The sequence below is a fragment of the Symphalangus syndactylus genome, chromosome 3 (genome assembly GCF_028878055.3).
Source record: "Symphalangus syndactylus isolate Jambi chromosome 3, NHGRI_mSymSyn1-v2.1_pri, whole genome shotgun sequence".
Taxonomy (NCBI): domain Eukaryota; kingdom Metazoa; phylum Chordata; class Mammalia; order Primates; family Hylobatidae; genus Symphalangus; species Symphalangus syndactylus.
Window position 1 is genome coordinate 38,185,350 of NC_072425.2, and position 22,937 is coordinate 38,208,286.

Below are 22,937 nucleotides of genomic sequence, written 5' to 3' on the forward strand. Positions count from 1 at the left end.
TAGCTGGATATGAAATTCTGGGTTGAAAATTCTTTTCTTTAAGAATGTTGAATATTGGCCCCCACTGTCTTCTGGCATGTAGAGTTTCTGCTGAGAGATCCGCTATTAGTCTGATGGGCTTCCCTTTTTGGGTAACCTGACCTTTCTCTCTGGCTGCCCTTACCATTTTTTCCTTCATTTCAACCTTGGTGAATCTGACAATTATGAGTCTTTTTGTTGCTCTTCTCGAGGAGTATCTTTGTGGTGTTCTCTGTATTTCCTGAATTTGAATGTTGGCCTGTCTTGCTAGGTTGGGGAAGTTCTCCTGGATAATATCCTGCAGAGTGTTTTCCAACTTGGATCCATTCTCCTCGTCACTTTCAGATAAACAAATCAAATGTAGATTTAGTCTTTTCACATAGTCCCATATTTCTTGTAGGTTTTGTTCATTTCTTTTTACTCTTTTTTCTCTAGACTTCTCTTCTCACTTTATTTCATTAATTTGATCTTCAATCACTGATACCCTTTCTTCCACTTGATCAAATTGGCTATTGAAGCTTGTGCATGCGTCAGTAGTTCTTGTGCCATGGTTTTCAACTCCATCAGGTCATTTAAGGTCTTCTGTATGCTGTTCATTCCAGTTAGCCATTTGTCTAATCTTTTTTCAAGGTTTTTAGCTTCCTTGCAATGGGTTCGAACATCCTCCTTTAGATCGGAGAAGTTTGTTATTACTGACCTTTTGAAGCCTACTTCTGTCAACTCATCAAACTCATTCTCTGTCCAGCTTTGTTTCACTGCTGGCAAGGAGCTGCGATCCTTTGGAGGAGAAGTGCTTGGTTTTTAGAATTTTCAGCTTTTCTGCTCTGGTTTCTCCCCATTTTTGTAGTTTTATCTACCTTTGGTCTTTGACGTTGGTGACCTACAGATGGGGTTTTAGTGTGGATGTCCTTCTTGTTGATGTTGATGCTATTTCTTTCTGTTATTTTTCCTTCTAACAGTCAGGTCCCTCAGCTGCAGTCTGTTGGAGTTTGCTGGAGGTCCACTCCAGACCCTGTTTGCCTGGGTATCACCAGCAGAGGCTGCAGAACAGCAAATATTGCAGAACAACAAATATCTGGAATCTTTGTCCCAGAGGGGCACTTGCCTGTGTGAGGTGTTGGTTGGCCCCTACTGGGAGGTGTCTCCCAGTTAGGCTACATGGGGGTCAGGGACCCACTTGAGGAGGCAGTCTGTCCATTCTCAGAGCTCAAACACCTTGCTGGGAGAACTACTGCTCTCTTCAGAACTGTCAGACTGGAACGTTTAAGCCTGCAGAAGTTTCTGATGCCTTTTATTCAGCTATGCCCTGCCCCCAGAGGTGGAGTCTACAGAGGCAGCAGGCCCTGCTGAGCTGCGGTGGGCTCCGCCCAGTTCAAGCTTCCCTGACCACTTTGTTTACCTACTCAAGCCTCAGCAATGGCAGATGCCCCTCCCCCTGCCAGGCTGCTGCCTCACTGGTTGATCTCAGACTGCTGCACTAGCAGTGAGCAAGGCTCTGTGGGCATGCACCCGCCAAGCCAGCTGTGGGATATAATCTTCTGGTGTACCATTTGCTAAGACTATTGCAAAAGCACAGTATTTGGGTGGAAGTTTCCTGATTTTCCAGGTAAAGTCTGTCACGGCTTCCCTTGGCTAGAAAAGGGAAATCCCCTGACCCCTTGTGCTTCCTGGGTGAGGTGATGCCCCGCCCTGCTTGAGCTCACCCTCCATGGGCTGCATCCACTGTCCAACCAGTCCCAGTGAGATGAACCAGGTACCTCAGTTGGAAATGCAGAAATCACCTGTCTTCTGCGTTGATCATGCTGGGAGCTGCAGACCAGAGCTGTTCCTGTTTGACTGTCTTGGAATGGTGACCCACCAGATATGCTCTTAATATTTAGATATCTTCAGTTGAACAAGGTCTCCTTGTTATACTCTGTTGGCTTCAACAGTGAGATTTGGGGCAATCCTAGCTTCTGGCTTGTTCAGCCCGAAGTATTTTATATAACTAACATGGTTTGCTTGTCTTTTCTTCTACTTCTGTTGATGAGCAATCAGAGAAAAAAATCGTTGGCTCATGAGGTAAATACATACATATATATATATGCATAGAAACAAAAAATGCATTAATGAAATATCAACAGATGATTAAATTAAAGTGAGCTTTCACCCCCGAAATTTTATAAAATGAGTATAAATTACTTTACAGTCAAGAAAGCAATAAGTACTCTTAAATATGCAATACAGAGTAATTTTGAAATATAGAGAGATATCACCATTCACATCTCAGATGCATTCACTATGTTCCTAATTTTTATTTTTAAATTATAAGACCACAGTTTGGGAAATTATAAGCTAGAAAGAAAAAAATGTAAAATTTTCCCCAATGCATGATTTACTCAATAATTATGCTATGCTCATTGGCATCAATGAAAATATGCATGTTAATCTCCCCATGGTCTTGAGCTTACAGATACTCAGAGGTGATGCTGGTGATCTGATGGAAAGACCATTTTGCTTACAATTTTAGCTGAATATTTGCTGTGTAATCATTGGCAAGCCAGCCAATCTTTCTGAAATTTGGTTTCCTCATCAGTAGAGTGTAAATAATAATAAGAGCTGTTGTAAATGCCAACTTAGATAATATATGTAAAATTTCTTTTAAATTGTGATATGTGTTATATGTCTAGAAGCAATAATAATTACCGTAATTCTTACCTTAAAGTTCATAGACATCCTTATCAAGCTCTCATTTCTCTGATGAGAAGGGACTGACTGAGTTTCTCTCCTAGTAGAAGCTCTACTCAGCTTCACTGGGAAACCCTAATCTGTGACTACAAGAAAAGTCATGTCACTGTGCCTCTGCCCATATTTTTCCCTCCACCTGGAATCCCCTCCTCCATATTTCCTGCAACTTGCCTTCTTAGATAGGCTTACCTCAACTCCTCTTTCACAGACAAGCTCAAAAGCCCCCACCTCCATGAAGCTTTCTCTCTCTCTCTCTCTTTTTGTTTTTGACACATCCTTGCTCTGCTACCAGGCTGGAGTGCAGTGGCACAATCTTGGCTCACTGCAACCTCTGACTCCCTGGTTCAAGCAATTCTCCTGCCTCAGCCTCCCAAGTAGCTGGGATTACAGGCACGTGCCACCACGCCCAGCTAATTTTTGTATTTTTAGTAAAGACAGGGTTTCACCATGTTGGTCAGGATGGTCTTGATCTCCTGACCTCATGATCTGCCTGCCTCGGCCTCCCAAAATGCTGGGATTACAGGTGTGAGCCACCACGCCCGGCCAAAGCTTTCTCTGATAATCCTTCAAGAAGAACCCTCATCTTGAATTTCCTTAGACATTACTGTAATTAGTTGTTGACAAATCCGTCTCTTTAACCAGATTTGTATTTGACTATTGCATTAAAATTGACAGCTACATCCTACACCATGAACCCTTTCCTGGTGTACTATCAAGCATGGGTCCAAGTGTAAAGTTTATTTTTGCTGTAACTGAGTACACTCTCTTTTTGGTTGTCGTTTTGTTTTTTGAGATGGAGTCTCACTCTGTCATCCAGGCTGGAGTGCAGTGGCACCATCTTGGCTCACTGCAACCCCCACCTCCTGGATTCAAGTGATTCTCCTGCCTCAGCCTCCCAAGTAGCTGGGACTACAAGTACGTGCCACCACGCCCAGCTAATTTTTGTATTTTTTTTAGTAAAGATGGGGTTTCACCATATTAGCCAGGCTGGTCTGGAACTATTGACCTCCTCCTGCCTCAGCCTCCCAAAGTGCTGGGATTACAGGCGTGAGGCCACTGCCCCTGGCCTTACACTCATTTATTACAATGTGTAAGAAGGTACATTGAGTTGAATAAGTGTACTAGTTCATTTTCACACTGCTGATAAAGACATATCCAAGACTGGGTAATTTGTAAAGAAAAAGAGGTTTAAAGGACTCACAATTCTATGTGACTGGGGAGGCCTCACAATCATAGCGGATAGCAAAAGGCGTGTCTTATATGGTGGCAGACAAGAGAGAAAATGAGAGCCAAACAAAAGGGGTTTCCCCTTATAAAACCATCAGATCTCATGAGACTTATTCACAGCCATAAGAACAACATGGGGGAACCACCCCCATGATTCAATTATTCAATCTCCCACTAGGTCCCTTCCACAACACGTGAGAATTATGAGAGTTACAATTCAAGGTGAGATTTGGGTGGGGACACAGCCAAACCATATCAGTAAATTATGCAATGTGGTCTAAAGCAAGGTGTTAGTTGCTGCAAAGAGAGCTAAATATTGTCAATAGCAGACCAGAAATGGACAAAGATCAGAAATTTCTGTCACTCCAGAGCAGCCCATGCTTTACCCAACAGTTCAACAATGCTTTGTGACTGATGGAGGAAACCTAAACCCTCCATGCCCAGATTTCTAGTATTTAAAAATATATTCAGTATTTAAAAATATATTCTTGTGTTTAGAAATAAAAAATACAAAAGGAATTGTGAACTGCTGCACTCACTGTATTTGATGTTGAGTTCCTTGAGGGTGTGCATGAGTATTTGAATAGGAAAATAAAGAGTAATACATGAGAATCAGGATTAATAAATCTAAAAACATAATTAGTCAAATAATTTTTTGTTAAGTCTGGCACTTTTCTACTGTGAATTAAAAAGATTTTTGGTATGGTAGTGGCCAACAATTTCTGGAAGCTTAAGAAAATAGGTCCAGCTCATTTTGTGGTTAAGATCTTGGGCTTTGAAATCAGATGGATCTGTTCTCAAATCCCAACTTGGCTATTTACTACCTATGTGATTTGATTGCTTAATGTCTCCAAGCATCAGTTTTCTTTTCTTTAAATGAGGCTAATAGAATATATGAGTTGGGATGATTTTGGCTATAAATAACAGATGTTCTGATAATAAAATAACTGATTATTTTACATAGTGAAAAGTTCAAAGGCACAGTGGATTCCAGGGTGGTTAGAGATTCAATGACACAGTGATGTTCTTTCCATCTTTTAGTGTTACCATCTTCAGGGTTGACTTCTTTCAGAGGAAAACTCATTTTCAGAGGGCCACATTTTCCAGTGTCTCTTAAGAGTGAAGGAAATTTTATTTCAAGACCACCGGTATGGCTGGGTGTATTGGCTTATATCAGTAATCCCAACACTTTGGGAGGCCAAGGTGAGGATCACTTGAGGCTAGATGTTTGAGACCAGCCTGGGCAACATAGTGAGACCCTGTTTCCACAAACAAAAATAAAATTATCTGGATGTGATGGTGCATGCCTATAGTCCTATCTACTCAGGGGGCTGAGGTGGGAGGATCACTTGGGCCCAGGAGTTTGAGGCTGCAGTAAGCTAGGGCTGGTGACAGCACAAGGCTGTTTCTAAAACAAAAAACAACAGCCAGGTGCGGTGGCTCATGCCTGTAATCCCAGCACTTTGGGAGGCCGAGGCAGGAGGATCACAAGGTCAGGAGATTGAGACCATCCTGGCTAACACGGTGAAACCCCGTCTCTACTAAAAATACAAAAAATTAGCCGGGCAAGGTGGCGGGTGCTGGTAGTCCCAGCTACGCGGGAGGCCGAGGCAGGAGAATGGCGTGAACCCCAGGGGACGGAGCCTGCAGTGAGCTGAGACCGTGCCACTGCACTCCAGCCTGGGTGAAAGAATGAGACTCCGTCTCAAAAAAACAAAAAACAAAAAACAAATACAACACAACAAAACAAAAGGCTATCGGGTTAGCAGCTTATTCACAAAGTAATGACGAGTAGTGAGGATAGAATTATCATGACTGTCGCAAATCAGTCATCTCAAGAGAAATAAATGTTGGAGAGTCACCATAGCTACTACAGAATCAACTTTTAATTTTTTTATTTTTTGTGAAAACTGCTTATAAAACTGAGCTCATTGTGCCACATGTAGTAAGAACATGGTAGCTTTTCTTATCAACCACTCACTAATTTGGACCTAAAAAGTCCACTTCAGATTTTTGATTTGTAACATTTCTTGCACCTACTTTCTTTACTTAACAATCGTTCTGTTCTCTCCTCTGGCCAACATTTGGGAGATGTGTGCCTCATATAAGAGTAAACTCGACAGTGAGTATCTAAAGGCATTGATGCCTCTTGACCTGCCTGATTTTCAGGTATTGTATTGTGGAAACTTTCCTTTGGCCTGAGAAGTATGAATTCTGCTGTGTTCATGGTCTTGAGGAAGGAAACAGTCAGTTCCTTACAAGTCAGGTCCTGGGTTAAGTGCATTCATGTAGGATTTGGCTGAAGGAAACCTGGGCTGCTCTTGTCCATCATCTGGGCAGCCTTGTGCAGACCACCATATCTTGTAGGTCTTAGTTGTCGTTTTGGCAAAATAAGGAAGATCTGGGGATCATGGAGCTAATTGCTGTGGAAAGGCTTTCTAAATGTTTTAACTCATTGAAGATACCAGTTATTTTTGCTCCACTGGGTAGCTTTTTTGTATAATACGTAAGCATAATAGTCAGATAGGCATTGCCTACATAAGGGGAAGATGCAAAACAAGCAATGCAATGACTTAGTCTGGGAGCAACTTCCCATGTTTAAAGAAAAAAGAAAGCCTGTTTCTTCTGCTCTTCTTCTGGAGGTACTTCCCCTCCCTTGAAGTTTTTAAAACTTCAGTGGAGTCTCCCAGTGTTCAGAAAAATGTCTGTAACTGAACAGGAGAAAAGTGGATTGGTTTGTTTGGTTTACGCACTTGTGTTAAGAGTTCCCCATTTCATCAATGAGAAGTGAAGCTATTTGCTTTTCTGTGTATGTATGGGCAAAATGCCACAAACATCTACAGTCAGTAAATCAATGAAATGCAATAATATTCAAGGATGAATATTATTTCTTGTTATAAAATTTATTTATTTTTTAATTTTAAAAATTGGTATATACAAATTGTACATATTTATGGGGTACACAGTGATGTTTCAATACATGTAATATATAGTGATCAGACTGGGACAATTAGAATATACATCATCTGAAACATTTATCTTTTTTGTGTTGGGAACATTCAATATCTTCATTCTAGCTATTTGAAACTATAAAATATATTATTGTTAGCCATAGTCATTCTACAGTGCTATAGAACACTTGAACTTATTCCACCTATTTAGCCATAGTTTTGTATCTTTTAACAAATCTCTCCCTATCCCTCTTTCCCACCCTATGGTATCCTCTGTTTTACTTTTTATTTCTATGAGATAAAGTTTTTCAGCTTCTACATGAGTTAGAATATGTGGTGTTTAACTTTTTTTTTTTTTTTTTTGAGACAGAGTCTCACTGTCACCCAGGCTGGAGTGCAGTGGCGCAATCTCGGCTCACTGCAAGCTCTGCCTCCAGGGTTCACGCCATTCTCTTGCCTCAGCCTCCTGAGTAGCTGGGACTACAGGTGCCCACCACCATGCCCAGCTAATTTTTTGTACTTTTTAGTAGGGACGGGGTTTCACTGTGTTAGCCAGGATTGTCTCGATTTCCTGACCTCGTGATCTGCCCACCTTGGCCTCCCAAAGTGCTGGGATTACAGGTGTGAGCCACCATGCCTGGCTGGTGTTTAACTTTTTGTTCCTGGCTTATTTGACTTAAAATAATGTTCTCTAGTTCCATCCATGTTGTTGCAATTGACAGGATTGCATTCTTTTTTATGGCTGAATAGTATTCCATTTTATGTATATATATATATATATATATGTATATATATATATATATATATATATATATATATATGCACATTTTCTTTATCCATTCATCTGTTGTTGGACGCTTTGATTGATTCCATATCTTGGCTATTGAGAATAGTGCTGCAAGAAACAGGACAGTGCAGATGTCTTTTTGATATACTTATTTGATTTCTTTTGGACAAATGCCCAGTAGTAGGATTGCTGTATCATATGGTCTTTCTATAATATTTGTAGTTTTTTGAGGAACCTCCATACTGTTCTTCATAGTGGCTGTACTAGTTTACATTTCCACCAACAACAGTGTATAAGAGTTCTGTTTTCTCCACATCCTTGCCAGCATTTGTTAATTTTTGTCTTATTTTTTGGACTTAAGACCCAGGTAGTCAGAGTTGTCTTTCAAAGAATGAGAACTGCCATTCCTTAGAAAGTAGCATCAAATAAAGTGACTTGTAGGGATATTCCTTGGCCCAATCTAAAATTGAAACAGACAGTGCACATGGCTTTATTTAGGATCCTAGAAATTGAACATAGAAGGAATTCTTAGCTCAACACTCTTCCAGATTTTAGAAAAGAGGTGATGTTTCCTGACAAAGCCTCTTGCCAATCTCACCTCTCCTAGCTAAGCTCTTTTAACTCCGGTCTTAGGTTTATCTATTTCCTGGCAACAAATCTTCTTTTAAATAAAAACAGATCTCCTAGATGGTCTTGTTCACTCTTTCCTTCTATTGACTACCTTTGTTGCCCATTCTCATCACTTTCTCAATTTAGTCATTATTTTTCTTTTTTATTCTCTTCCTTCAACCTCATTATTTAATTGTTTTCTCTTCATTCTTTTAGATGATGATTAGGTTATCACTGTCCAATACGGGAGCCACTAGCCACATGTGTCTATTTAAGTTAATTAGAATTAGAGAAAATTAAAAGAAAATCAGTTCCTCTTCAGTCACATTACAAGTGCTCAATAACCACATGCGTCTAGTGGCCAGCATAGTGATTGGACAGGGCAGATACAGAAGATTTCCGTAATCACAGAAGGCTCTATAGACAGTGTTGACCCAAGTATTCAATTTCTCTACTTCCTTAAGTGTTTTTTCCACTTTCAGGAAATTTCTACCCATTTTCACCCTTATTACTATAAAAAAAGTCAAAGATACATACTGGAAACAAAGGGAATATCTTCATAGATTGTTCACATACCCGGAGGACAGGTTCTTCTATCCTCTTGGTCATAGTCATTTCATAGTCTCTGCACTTGTTCCAGCACATTAAATAGAGGAATAGAGAATCAATGTAGTCTTTAAGATTTTCATCCTTAAAAATGTAATTTCATATAAACTCGGAAGACATGCAACTTATCATGCTTTTGGGTGGCCATCACCACAATTCAGCAATGATTGCTGAGTGGACTTTGTCGTCAAAAGAGGTGGACCTCAGCAGAGAGCTGTCTGCACACTGTGGCCCTAGCTTTCAAATTTTATTTTTCTGCCGTCTTCCCTTTTAGTTCCTGCTAGCTCTGATCTTGACTTTTTCCTTCCTGCCTTGTGTCCTTTTCAATCCTTTGATTAGTGTTGGCATCTTTTTCACAGGAGTCAGATTCTGATCTCAGCCATCCTTTCTGTCATTTCCATGCTAATCTTACTAAATTTGATGACTCATCTGCCTTGTTGCCAATGTATGATCTTTCCCTGCACTCACATTTTGCTTTGTTTTTCAGAATTTGAAGGCACACTTAGAACTTGAGGAGACTCTACCCATTTCTTCCTTAGCAAGCATGAGTTCTCATGTCTTCCATTTCCCTTCACTCAGCTTGGAGAGTGAAAAGAAGAAACAAAGAAAAATTTTTACCTTCAAAGAGTTTACATACTAGTAGGGGATACAAGAGATAGTTAAGAAATTAGGCCAGAAGATTTGTAGAGAACTCAATGACTGATGTCAGCACAAGAACTATCAGAGTTAAAATAAGGGTTTGGACTATTTCATTAGAAAGGTACAACATGGCTTGATGGGAAAGTTTAGACAAGGTTTGGACTGGCCAAGGGAGGGCATCTCAGTTCGTAAACTGGGGCAGGCTATATGAGGCAAGAATTGCTTAGGTCTTGCTTTTCCTCTACATTATTCTCCTTTCTTCTTCATTTTCTACTGACAATTATGTCCACATCTGTCTGGTCCAGGGTGTCACCATCCTTCATTCTGATGCTTTCTTACAATTGATTTTGCTTGGCTGTCCATAGTAGGGACTATTATCACAGGGAGCTTAAAATTCATTTACTTTTTATTTTTATTTTTGGCCATAGATTAAGACATTATGGATATTTCACTGGGGATAATAGTCATTCATTCTAAGAGCTGAGTTTAAATCTGTAACTAACTGTGCCCACATCTTCTACAAAGAAGGGGGAAAAAAAAAGAAAAATTGCTTGTTGGTTATTTTCTGGGGGCTTCTGAGTTCTGAGATTTTAATCATTTGGAGCATTTCTGTTGAGTTCTTTTTTTTTTTAAGTATTATTCTTGAGAATAGACAGGTGCCAGGGGTTTATACATTTTATTTTTCACATGAAGAATCTGAATTTCCAGAATGGGAAATGATGAGCTCAAGATGTGAGCTCCTCTAAAGGTTGGGACTGTTGTTTTTCTTTGTGTCTCCAGTGCCTGTTGCGGTCCCTAGAACATATCAGATCACCAGAAAATGTTTCCAGGGCACATACTTAATGAATATCTCAGAAAAACAACAATGATCCAGAGTGTGTGCAGAGCTCAGCTAAGCTGAGGAGCTGAGGATGCAATCCTTCATCTTTTCACAATGTTTTCAAGTTCTTCTACTTGTTCAAGAGCGTTTGATGCTTAAGATTATGTTCTCTTTGGGCTGGGCGTGGTGACTCATGCCTGTAATCCCAGCACTTTGGGAGGCTAAGCAGGATGGATCACTGGAGGACAGGAGCTCGAGACCAGCCTGGCCAATGTGGTGAAACCGTCTCTACTAAAAATACGAAAATTAGCCAGGCATGGTGGTGGGTGCCTGTAGTCCCAGCTACTTGGGAGGCTGAAGCAGAGGCAGAGAATCACTTGGACCTGGGAGATGGAGGTTACCATGAGCCTAGATTGTGCCACTGACACCTGGGTGACAGAGTGAGACTCCATCTCAAAAAAAAAAAAAAAAAATTATTATGTTCTCTCTGAAGTTTTTCATGACATCCCCTCTTGGCTGTTACATGGTTTCATAGTAGTTTTATCTTTGAAAGCACCAAACACATTATATTTTAGGGACTTCTTTATATCCCATTCCTTCTACTAGGTGTTGAACTTTTTCAGAAAATAATTTCTTGTTCACTTTAATAAGCCTAGTACTTGGCCCAGAACCTGGCACACAGTAGGCACTAAATTATTATTTGGTGAATAAATGAAGGTCATATGTCATAGTGGATGCTGTTGGTGATCCAGACAAATCCCCTTGGATACCATCCTACAGCTTCTGGCTGTTTTGCCTCTAACAGCTTATACCAGTGACCTTCTGAAGAGGGCCACTTTTGAGCTGTTGGATAATTTTTGCTTGGACCTCCCGAGAGCCAAAGTGCTTGGTAGTTTACATCCCTTGAGGGCATCTGAAGCCAATGTTTTACTGGTGCAGCAGTATGAAATTCCAGTTCCTTTGCCCCAGTGTAGACCAAACTGCAACATTAAGTATCCTCCAGAGTTCCCCACAGATTCAGATTGAGGCTGGAACTTCACCTGATATTACGTCATGTTCAGCTTCTTCCTTTTTCCTATTCTGATTTCCCGACGCTTACCAATTTCTCCAGAGAATCCTTCTTTAATAGGTCACCCAAGAAAGAATCCTCATCTCAGGTTCTGCTTCTGGGAAACCCAAATTAATATCTCTGTTGATTCTCAGTGCTAGAATTATACATGCAAACTTATTTATTTATTTATTTTGCCATTTACACTGAGGTAATAAAAATGTTCCAAATAGCCAAGTAACTTCAAAAAGCATTAGAGATAGAACCTCTGTAATGATTTTCCAATTTCATTTCTATAATGTAAAATACCTTTTGTGGGGAGGCATATGCATTGATAACAATATTGACAGGAAAGATTGGCTTTCTTCCTAACAAAAAGAATTGCGTCTTTCTAAAACAAAAAACAAAAAAACAAAAAAACCCAGGAAGCCAGCATTGATGTTAAATCAGAACACTCATATGCTAGAGCTGATGAGATGGGACCCTAACATATGAGTCACAGAAAAAACACAGCTGGAATGAAGCAAGACATTCCAGCACATTCCGGAATGTCACTAATTTATTTCTGAATACTTGGGAAAATGTAGTCAACTGTGTAACACATACCTCTCTGTTTGCTATTTCTCATTTCACCTCTTGCTTTCTCTATTTCTGTATCTCTCCATATCTGTTTCTCTCACTGTCCCAAAATAGCCCGTCAAATTTCCTTCCATCCTCTGGTGACTGTAGCTGCAGTGAAACTGAGGTGCCAATGGAAGGAGCAACAGCTGAAAAATATGGCTTTCTTATGGCTGTGTATATTTTCCAAAAAGAGTAGATCACTGGGATTTTAAAAGGATCATAAATAAATCATTAATGAAACTGGAAGCCATCATTTCAGCAGCCAGATTAGTGTCAGGAGTTGACATTGTTCCTAGAGGAGGGAAGAGCACTAAAAGAAAATTATTCAAGTCCAAATATCTCTATGATGCACAGGCATTGGGTGAATGACACTTGGGGAAACACACACATCAATATCTTTTAAGTGTAAACTGTCCTTTCTGAAACCCTTGGGCTGGTGACAACTTGACACAGAGAAGACATAACTCTGCATAGGCTATTTAACCAAGCAAGGATGATTGTCAGTTTTCTCCAGTTTTTTTTTGTTAATAGCCTATAAACACGGATGTCCCTATTAGGTGTAGCTTCCTCTCTTTATTTGAAATCACCATTAAATTGCTCTCCAAAAATATTGTAGAACAGTCGCAGACCTCACTGAACAATAACTTTATAAGCTCTCCCTCTCTCCCTTGAGCTTTCGTCTGCTTAGCTGCCCATCCTCAGGCTCCGAGTGTGTAATCAGGCCCAGCCTCCTGCAGAGCACCATCAGGAAAATGGCAGCTCTCACTGAGAGACAGCAGAGCCATTCACAGTCATGGAGCTATTGAAACACTGACAGATATGACAGACATTTCCAAAGCTGTGCGAAGCATTAATTTTAATGTATGCTGTGTGTCCTTACTTAGTAAATATTTATTTGACTGTGAAAGATAGGAGAGGTAATCACTGCTTTCCTTCAAATACAGTTGCTGTGTGATCCCCAGCCCCCTTTTCTTGAGGGATCTGAGGACTCAGTCCTGGAGTTTTGAAACAAAACATGGGAGAAGAAAAAGAGGCAAGAGACAAGACTTCTATTCCAGAGTTAAATTTTAACATTCTTCTGTGTTTTATTCAAAGTGTTTCCTTTGGTCACATGGATACAGCATAATCACATTAGCTCAGCAACTAACAAGAATCGTGCTTAGCTAGAAAATAATTTCTAGGAAGTCTGGATTGGCAATAAGATTTTATCTGAAGATGGGTCAACCTGGCTGACATTGTCTTCTATTCCAGCTTTCCCGTCTGAATCTCCTATTGTGATCTTCTCAGTTAACCTCTATTGTCGTTGACCATCTGATCTACATAGAGGGTCACTCTGGGGCCACCATATCTTCAGATATAGAACAGACAATTTAGACAATTTCACTCTTCAAATTAAATGGATGGAGAAGTGGGAAGGCAGCAGACTGGGCCACGACAATCATCATTGAGCACCTGCAAAGGGGTAGTTATGTTTACATGTACTATCTCAGATAATCCAAACAACTCCTTGTGAGGCAGGCAGCATTAGCACTCTTTCCGGTGTCACGTAATGGCAGGATTGAGATGATCGATATACAGACTCGGGTCTTTGAAATCCAAGGTCTGGTGCTTTGTCTGCTGCACTGCAACAGAGAGAATTGCATACATAAAATCACTTTGTAAACCTTACATCTTTATAAAAATGTTAGCTACTGCTACTGTGGATAGTGGAAAATGTGCTTGTTAGTTTTGTCTGGCTGGTTAGTCATCCAGGGCTTTTCTAATGAGGCAATGAACCCAACAGGGGTGAGAGGATGAGTTGCCAAGCCTTTCACATCGACTTTGTGTGCACTAATTAAACATCATGCCTGGATAAATGGCCCAGGATGGCAAAGTCCACAGCTTCTCACAGAAGTTTCCAGGAAGTCTCTTGGTTGCCTGAAGACGATTTGGTCATGACTGAGGTGCAACCTCAAGCCTCCTTCACTGGCTTTGTGTGACTGGATACATTAACCTTTCTTTGTATCAGTAGCAAACTGTGGTGTGAATGTCCAGTGGGCCTCCAAAATCAATTTCTCCTTGGTGAGTACTCGTTAAATGTATGCTTATTTCATTCTAATATACAAGGAGAGTGATATATATTGGATTCTAAAATATTAATTTATTATAAGTTTTTTTTCTTTGAACCTATGCTGTTTATCTTGGCAAGCTCTCTTAAAAATCCTTTGACCTTTTCCAAAATGGCTTATTTGTTAAGTTTGCTCTTTTCAGTTTTTTGTATTCAGTGAAACTCTTTGGAATTTTCCTCAGATAAAATTTTACACTGGAGAGGGAGCCACACATACTCAAAGTTTATGGGGAATAGATTTATGTTTGAAAACTATGCCAGATATTAGTCATGCATACTATGTTATAATATCAAGGCAGCTCTAGTCTAGTGTCTTAAAATCAGCTAGTTCCCTACCCAAAACTTTACTAAATCTGAGGGATACTCTACCTTTTCTGTGTGAAGTTCTGCATTTTTTTTTTTTTAATTTAAGCAGTTGTGTGGTCAGATTTTTATGGCTTTTTTACATTGAGGTAAAGATATGTTCTCTTGTTGAGCACCTAAAAAAAAATCACAATCAGAAAAGCAACGACTTCTAAAAAGTCCTGAATTTTCTAGTCACTCAGATAAGAATGCATTTGCTGATGGTTAATATAATGATGGGTCATGTATGGTCTCCAACTAATATGACTCAGGATCTATAAGTTCAACAGAGCAAAGACTCTTTCATTAGAGCTACGACTCATTCTACTGTATCGTTAGAACAAATACTCAACATCTGGCATAAGCAGACCATGATCTTATTTGGAGCCCAAGCTGTTTTTCTGATCCAGTATTGATGTTTGGGAACAAGTCTTTATTTACTTGGTTCTATGATATATGTTTTCACATATATTATCCCACTGATGCTTAAAAAAAACCCTGTAAAGTGGTACTATTTTCAATGTTTTACAAATAGGGATAATAAACCCCTAAAAGTTTAATTGATTTGCTCAAGATTGAAGCTGGGATGTGAACCTAATGTTTCTAAATTTCAATTCTGTGCTCTTTCATTGATGATTTGTTATAATTGGCTCCTATTGTTAAGAAGACGTGGTATATTGAGCAACGAGGAAACCACCAAGCCATTCTGGTTAATTATATCCACCAGTCAACTCAAAGGCATCCTTAGTCTGCAACTTCTTTTTAGCCCAACATTAAGCTTGAGAATGATGAGATATGATGGCTCTCTAATAATGGCCCTGCCCATAATTCTTTACATTCATCCAAAGCAAATGGTGAACTATTGCCCAAAATGAAAATGTTCGGTCATTCATTTGCTTCAAATAACTGGCCTGGGGCCTCCTTCTATCCAGCCGAAACTAGGATTCTGGTGGAAAAAAATGTTCTCTCTCTCCTGGTAGATATCTGCTTCATAAACCCTTAAGATCATCGTTAGCCCTTTAGAGACATCTTCTGTGATCAAAATTTCTTATTTTAGAAGAGTCATGCAATTTATTGTGGACCTGGGACGTGATAAAGGGCTTAGCCTTATTTGTAGAGAAGAATCTGCCTGCTAAGACTTCAGAGGAAGAAAAAAATGTAAAAGGTGGAAGGGCCTTTGAAACATTGATTTGTAATAAAATTATGGGTTTCTTGGTAAATTTGTATGCAGCTACTTCCTGAAGATGAGTATGCATTGTAAAAAATGGTCAATTTAGTCCTCCAACATTTTGGGGCTGAACAAAGTTGAGGCATAAATTGTTTATGGTAAGAGGCTGGTTTCTGTCAAGAAAACAGTCCCAAAAATCCAAGGAGCAGTTTTTTTGTTGATGAATTCAATGCCAAAGGATGCTTCTTCTACATGAGCAAATGAGGTGACTTAACCATGGCTGCAGTTTGTGGCATAAAAATGTGAAAGGTGAATAGCTCTAGGATGGCTTGAAGACATTATTTTTGGAGACCATGTGACACGGATTGCGCTTCATTTCAGAAGAGTGAATAGCAGGGAAAGTAATGCAACAGACCAAGAAGAAAGCACGTTCAACTCATCTTTTTGGAATCAATCCCAGAGTTTTCACTGCTCGCTATTCTCTGATGACTCCCAAATTTATATCTCTAGCTCGGAGATTTGCAATGAACTCTAGACCCAGTTTCCAACTACCTGTTCAATAGTCCTACTAGCATGTCTTGCATACACATACTGCTCATCTGAACAACAAAATCTACTCTGCCTCTGCTTCTCTTGTCTTTATTCTAGCTTGAGTCATTGTAGATTACAGACTCCTCCTTCTCTCTTGTTCCTTGCATTCTATCAATCATTATGGTCTGCTCATCCCACCTTAGAATATTCCTCCAGTCCAATTCTTCCAATTCATTTCTCACTCATTATCACTACCTTAGATTTTTCTTACCGAGATTATTGCAAACATTTCCCACTGATATCCTTGCCTCTGGACTTGCATCTTTCCAATTTTTCATACACTCTTCTGCCAGGATTTTCTTCCTAAAAAAATGTCATAAGGTTACTTCTCGGCTTAAAGACTTCCACTGTCGGCCAGGTGCGGTGGCCCCAGCACTTTCGGAGGCCAAGATGGGCGGATCATGAGGTCAGGAGGTCAAGACAATCTTGGCTAACACGGTGAAACCCCATCTCTACTACAAATATAAAAAAATTAGCCGGGCGTAGTGGCGGGCGCCTGTAGTCCCAGCTACTCGGGAGGCTGAGGCAGGAGAAGCCTGAAACCAGGAGGCGGAGCTTGCAGTGAGCCAAGATCGTGCCACTGCACTCCAGCCTGGGTGACTGAGGAAGACTCCGTCTCAAAAAAAAAAAAAGACTTCCATTGTTTACTCTTTGCCCGAGGGATAAAGTTCAAACTTGTTCATATGGTTTACAAGCCCTTTCACAATCAGGACCCAACTTATCTTTCCAATCTCATTACTTGCCGCTCCCTTCAATCACATACTCTTCACCAGCTTTCTTAATTGTTTGTTTTCATAAGTGTTTTTGTCTCCCTAGAATCCCCTTCTCTACCTTTTCTTGGCCCCCCGCCCCCGATCCCCCCTCCCGCACCCAGGAATCCTAGTCATCTTTAAAAACTTAGCACAATGATTGATGGCAGTTGCATTTATTGGCCATTTATTTTGCTTCAGGCACTATACTAACTACTTTACATGGATCGTCTCAATCAGTGTTTTTTTTTTTTTTTTTTTCCTGGGATGGAGTCTCGGCACTGTTGTCCAGGCTGGAGTGCAGTGGTGGGATCATCGCAGCTCACTGCAACCTCTGCCTCCCGGGTTCAAGCGATTCTCCTGCCTCAGCCTCTCAAGTAACTGGGATTATAGGCGCCCACCACCATGCCTGGCTAATTTTTGGCATTTTTAGTAGAGACGGGGTTTCACCATGTTGGTCAGGCTGGTCTCGAACTCCTGACTGTCTCCTTATATTAATAAGAAAAATAAAATGAAATAGTGGTAAAGTGTTGGGACAGTGAAAATTTTTGGGGGGTGGTATGGAGAGACAATGGGCGATGTTTCTCAGGGCTGCTTCGAGTGGGATTAGGGGCAGCGTGAGAACTTAGAGTGGGAGACATTAAGCTGAAGGAAGATTTTGTGGTAAGGGGTGATATTGTGGGGTTGTTAGAAGAAACATTTGTCATTTAGAATTATCGGTGATGGCCTGGATACAGTTTTGTATGAATTGAAAAACTAAACGGAATAAGAGAAGGAGAAAAAAAGCTATTAAAGGACTAAGAATTGGGAGAACCTAGGACATCAAATTTGAGAATAACTAAGGAGGTTCAGGATAGCCTTACCAGCAAACATTATTTATTTACTTTAAGAGTTAAGAGTGGCGGTTTGGGGATAGCACCAGGAGATATCAGCTGTGATGGCTTGGAGAAACAGTGTAAACTGGCAGTGTAAACAAGAGCAGGGCATGTATGAGCAGTTGAGAACAGTGAATAGGAGTATGACTAGACAGAAGACAGTAGGGATGAGAAGTTTTTTGGGGCATAGTCTAAGTTGGTCTGGTGTCTGGAATCAGACTGGGGCTTAATAAAAAGGAGCATCTCTACAGGAGCTTAAAAGGGCTGTGCCTTGTAGCATTCTGAGGACAGGCCTGAATTCTGAAAAGGGAAAGTAGTAAAAGTATTGTCCAGTCCTTTTTAAGTTGGTGGCTGAGCTTGGTGAGGTGTGTTTTTAAAAGACTATTAGTTTGTTCTACTTTTCTGAAGACTGAGGACTGTAAGGGATATAAAGGTTTCACTGAATACTAAGAGCCTGAAAAAATGCTTGGCCGATTTGACTAATAAAGGCCAGTCTGCTGTCAGACTCTATAGAGGTGGGAAGGCCAAACCAAGGAATTAGGTCTGACAGAAGGGAAGAAATGACCGTGGTGGCCTTCTTAGATCCTGTGGGAAAGGCCTCTACTTATCCAGTGAAAGTGTCTACCTAGACCAAGAGGTATTTTAGTCTCCTGACTCGGGGCATATTAAGTAAAGCTAATTTGCCAGTCCTGGGTGGGGGCAAATCTCTGAGCTTGATGTGCAGGGAAGGAAGGGGGCCTGAATAATCCCTGAGGAGTAGTAGAATAGCAGATGGAACACTGAGAAGTTATTTCCTTGAGGATAGATTTCCACGATGGAAAGGAAATGAGAGGTTCTAAGAGGTGGGCTAGTGGCTTGTACTATAGCATAGCCTGCCTTTGCTGGTGTGTGGCAATTAGGCATGGTGGAACTGCCATCAATAAACTAAGTGTGATCAGGGTGAGAAACAGGGAAGAAGGAAATGTGGGGAAATGGTGTGAACGTCAGGTGGATCAGAGAGATGCAGTCATGAGGGACAGGTGTGGTATCAGGAATAATGTGGGAGGCTGGATTGAAGTCCGGGCCAGGAACAATGGTAATTGTGGGAGACTTAACAAAGAGTGAGTACAGCTGAAGGAGCCGGGGAGCAGAAAGTATATGTGTCAGGTGTGAGGAAGAAAATAGATTTTGGAAATGATGAGAGCTGTAGAGAGTGAGTTGAGCATAGTTTGTGATTTTAAGGGCCCTTAAACGTATTAGGGCAGCAGCAGCTGCTGCATGGAGACATGATGGCCAGCTTAAAACAGTAAGGTCAAGTTGTTTGGACAAAAAGGCTACAGGATGCGATCTTGGTCTTTGTGTAAGAATTCTGACTGCACAGCTTTGCACTTCGGCTGTGTTTAATGAAAAGGGTTGGGATGAGTTAGGGAGACCTAGGATGGGGGCAGTCTTTAAAGCTGTCTTCAAGGAACGGAAAGAGGAGTGGGGAAAGGATTTAGGATCTATGGGGCCAGCTAGGTTTCTTTTTGTGAGTTTATATAATGGTTTTGTTAGGATGGCAAAACCAGGCATTTAAAGGCGAAGGTATCTAATGATGCCTAGGATGTAGCAGGTGTTGGGGTTTGAGAGATCAGTCAGACACGATCAGCAGGGAGAGCACGTGTGTTTTTATGAGAATTACACCGAGGTAGGTAATGGATGGGAAGAAATTTGAGCTTTGGAGGGGGATACTTGATATCCTTTGGAGAATAAATGCTGAAGGAGCAGAAGTGTGTCTTGTTGAGAAAACTCAAAGGAGGGGCTACAAAGAAGAAGGTCATCAATATATTGAGTAAGGTGAGAAGCAGAGGGGTGGAAAGAAAGTAAATCATGAGAAAGAGCTTGGCTGAAGTAATGAAGGCTGTCCCTGAAACCTTGCGGCAGCACAGCCTAGGTAAGCTGCTGGGACTGATGGGTGTCAGGGTCAGTCCAGGTGAAAGCAAAGAGGCTGGGACGAGGCGTGCAGGGGTATAGTGAAAAAAAGCATCTTTAAGATCGAGAACGGAATAGTGAGTTGTGGAGGAAGGTATTGAGGACAAAAAGAGGGTACGGGTTGGGCACCACAGGGTGGATAGGCAAAACAATTTGGTTGATAAGGCTCAGATCTTGAACTAATCTGTAAGGCTTGTCCGGTTTTTGGACAGGTAAAATGGGGGAATTGTAAGGAGAGTTTATAGGTTTTAGAAGTCCAGGCTGTAGCAGGCGAGTGATAACAGGCTTTAATCCTTTTAAAGCATGCTGTGGGATGGGATATTGGCGTTGAGCAGGGTAAGGGTGATTAGGTTTTAATGGGATGGTAATGGGCATGTGATCGGTTGCCAGGGAAGGAGTAGAGATGTCCTATAGTTGTGGGTTAAGGTGGGGGGATACGAGAGGAAGACGCAAAGGAGGCTTTGGATTGGGGAGAAGGGCGGCAATGAGATGCGGCTGTAGTCCAGGAATAGTGAGGGAAGCAGATAATTAAAGTGTCTTGGCCTAATAAGGGAACTGGGCAGGTGGGGATAACTAAAAAGGAGTGCTTAAAAAAGTATTGCCTAAGTTGACACCAGAGTTGGGGAGTTTTAAGAGGTTTAGAAGCCTGGCTGTCAATACTTACAACAGTTATGCAGGCAGGGAAACAGGCCCTTGAAAAGAAGGTAATGTGGAGTGGGTAGCCTCCGTATTGATTAAGAAGGGGACGGACTTACTTTCCGCTGTGAGAGTTACTTAAAGCTCGGCGTCCGTGATGGTCTACGGGGCTTCTGAGGCGATCAGGCAGCGTCAGTCTTCAGCCGCTAAGCGGAGAAGATCTGGGAAGGAAGGAGTCAGTCAGAGAGCCTTGGGCCAGAGTTCTAGGAGCTCCGGGAGTGGCTGCCAGGTGAGTTGAACAGTCCGATTTCTAGTGGGGTCCTGCACAGATGGGACATGGCTTAGGAGGAATCCTGGGCTGCGGGCATTCCTTGGCCTGGTGGCCAGATTTCTGGCACTTGTAGCAAGCTCCTGGGGGAGGTGGTTCTGGAGGAACGCCTGGCCACTGTGGTTTAGGCGTTTGGAAGTTCTTGTGTGCTGGAGATGTGGCTGGGGTTTGTCTCACAGTGGAGGCAAGGAATTGCTACTCAAAAATATGTTGCTACTTGGCTGCCTCTATTATTGTACACCTTGAAGGCAAGGTTAATTAAGTCCTGTTGTGGGGTTTGAGGGCTGGAATCTAGCTTTTGGAGTTTTATTTAATGTCGGAGCAGATTGGGTAATAAAATGTATATTGAGAATAAGACGGCCTTTTGACCTTTTAGGGTCTAGGGCTGTAAAGTGTCTCAGGGTTGCTGCCAAACAAGCTATGAACTGGGCCGGATTTTTATATTTGATGAAAAAGAGCCTAAACGCTATCTGATTTGGGATAAAGAAAAAGGAGCATTAACTTTGACTATGCCTTTAGCTCCAGCCACCATTTTAAGAGTAAATTGCTGGGCAGGTGGGGGAGGGCTAGTCACAGAATGAAACTGTAAGCCAGACTGGGTGTGAGGAGGGGAGGTGATAAAAGGATTAAAGGGTGGAGGAGCGGAGGCTGAGGAAGAATTGGGACCTAGCTCAGCCTGGCGAGGAGGGGAGAGGTCAGATGGGTCTGTAGAAAAGGAAGATTAGAGGCCGGGCGCGGTGGCTCATGCTTGTAATTCCAGCACTTTGGAGGCTGAGGCGGGTGGATCAGGAGGTCAGGAGATCGAGACCACAGTGAAACCCTGTCTCTACTAAAAAAAAATACAAAAAATTAGCTGGGCATGGTGGCGGGCGCCTGTAGTCCCAGCTACTTGGAAAGGCTGAGGCAGGAGAATGGCGTGAACCTGGGAGGCGGAGCTTGCAGTGAGCCTAGATTGCGCCACTGCACTCCAGCCTGGGCGACAGAACGAGACTCCATCTCAAAAAAAAAAAAAAAAAAAAAGGAAGATTAGAAAGACTCAGTCATGCTTGGGGTTGGGACTGAGGGGACAGGTGGGAGGGAAAGAAGGAAGATTTGGGACAAGTTGCATTGGGAACAGACTAGGGAGGACTGATGTGTAAAAGAATGCCTGGATGTCAGTCACCTCAGACCGTTTGCCTATTTTACGCCAAGAATTATTTAGATCTTGTAGGATGGAAAAATTGAAAGTGCCATTTTCTGGCTATTTTTTTTTCTTTTCTTTTTTTTTAAATTATTATTATACTTTGTTTTAGGGTACATGTGCACAATGTGCAGGTTTGTTACATATGTCTCCATGTGCCATGTTGGTGTGCTGCACCCATTAACTCGTCATTTAGCATTAGGTATATCTCCTAATGCTGTCCCTCCCCCCTCCCCCCACCCCACAACAGTCCCCAGAGTGTGATGTTCCCCTTCCTGTGTCCATGTGTTCTCATTGTTCAATTCCCACCTATGAGTGAGAACATGCGGTATTTGGTTTTTTGTCCTTGCGATAGTTTACTGAGGATGATGGTTTCCAGTTTCATCCATGTCCCCACAAAGGACATGAACTCATCCTTTTTTATGGCTACATAGTATTCCATGGTGTATATGTGCCACATTTTCTTAATCCAGTCTATCGTTGTTGGACATTAGGGTTGGTTCCAAGTCTTTGCTATTGTGGATAGTGCTGCAATAAACAATAAACATACGTGTGCATGTGTCTTTATAGCAGCATGATTTATAATCCTTTGGGTATATACCCAGTAATGGGATGGCTGGGTCAAATGGTATTTCTAGTTCTAGATCCCTGAGGAATCGCCACACTGACTTCCACAATGGTTGAACTAGTTGACAGTCCCACCAACAGTGTAAAAGTGTTCCTATTTCTCCACATCCTCTCCAGCACCTGTTGTTTCCTGACTTTTTAATGATCACCATTCTAACTGTTGTGAGATGGTATCTCATTGTGGTTTTGATTTGCATTTCTCTGATGGCCAGTGATGATGAGCATTTTTTCATGTGTCTGTTGGCTGCATAAATGTCTTCTTTTGAGAAGTGTCTGTTCACATTTTCCGGCTATTTGGAACTACTGTCGAGTTTGTATTGGGGTTAAGTGG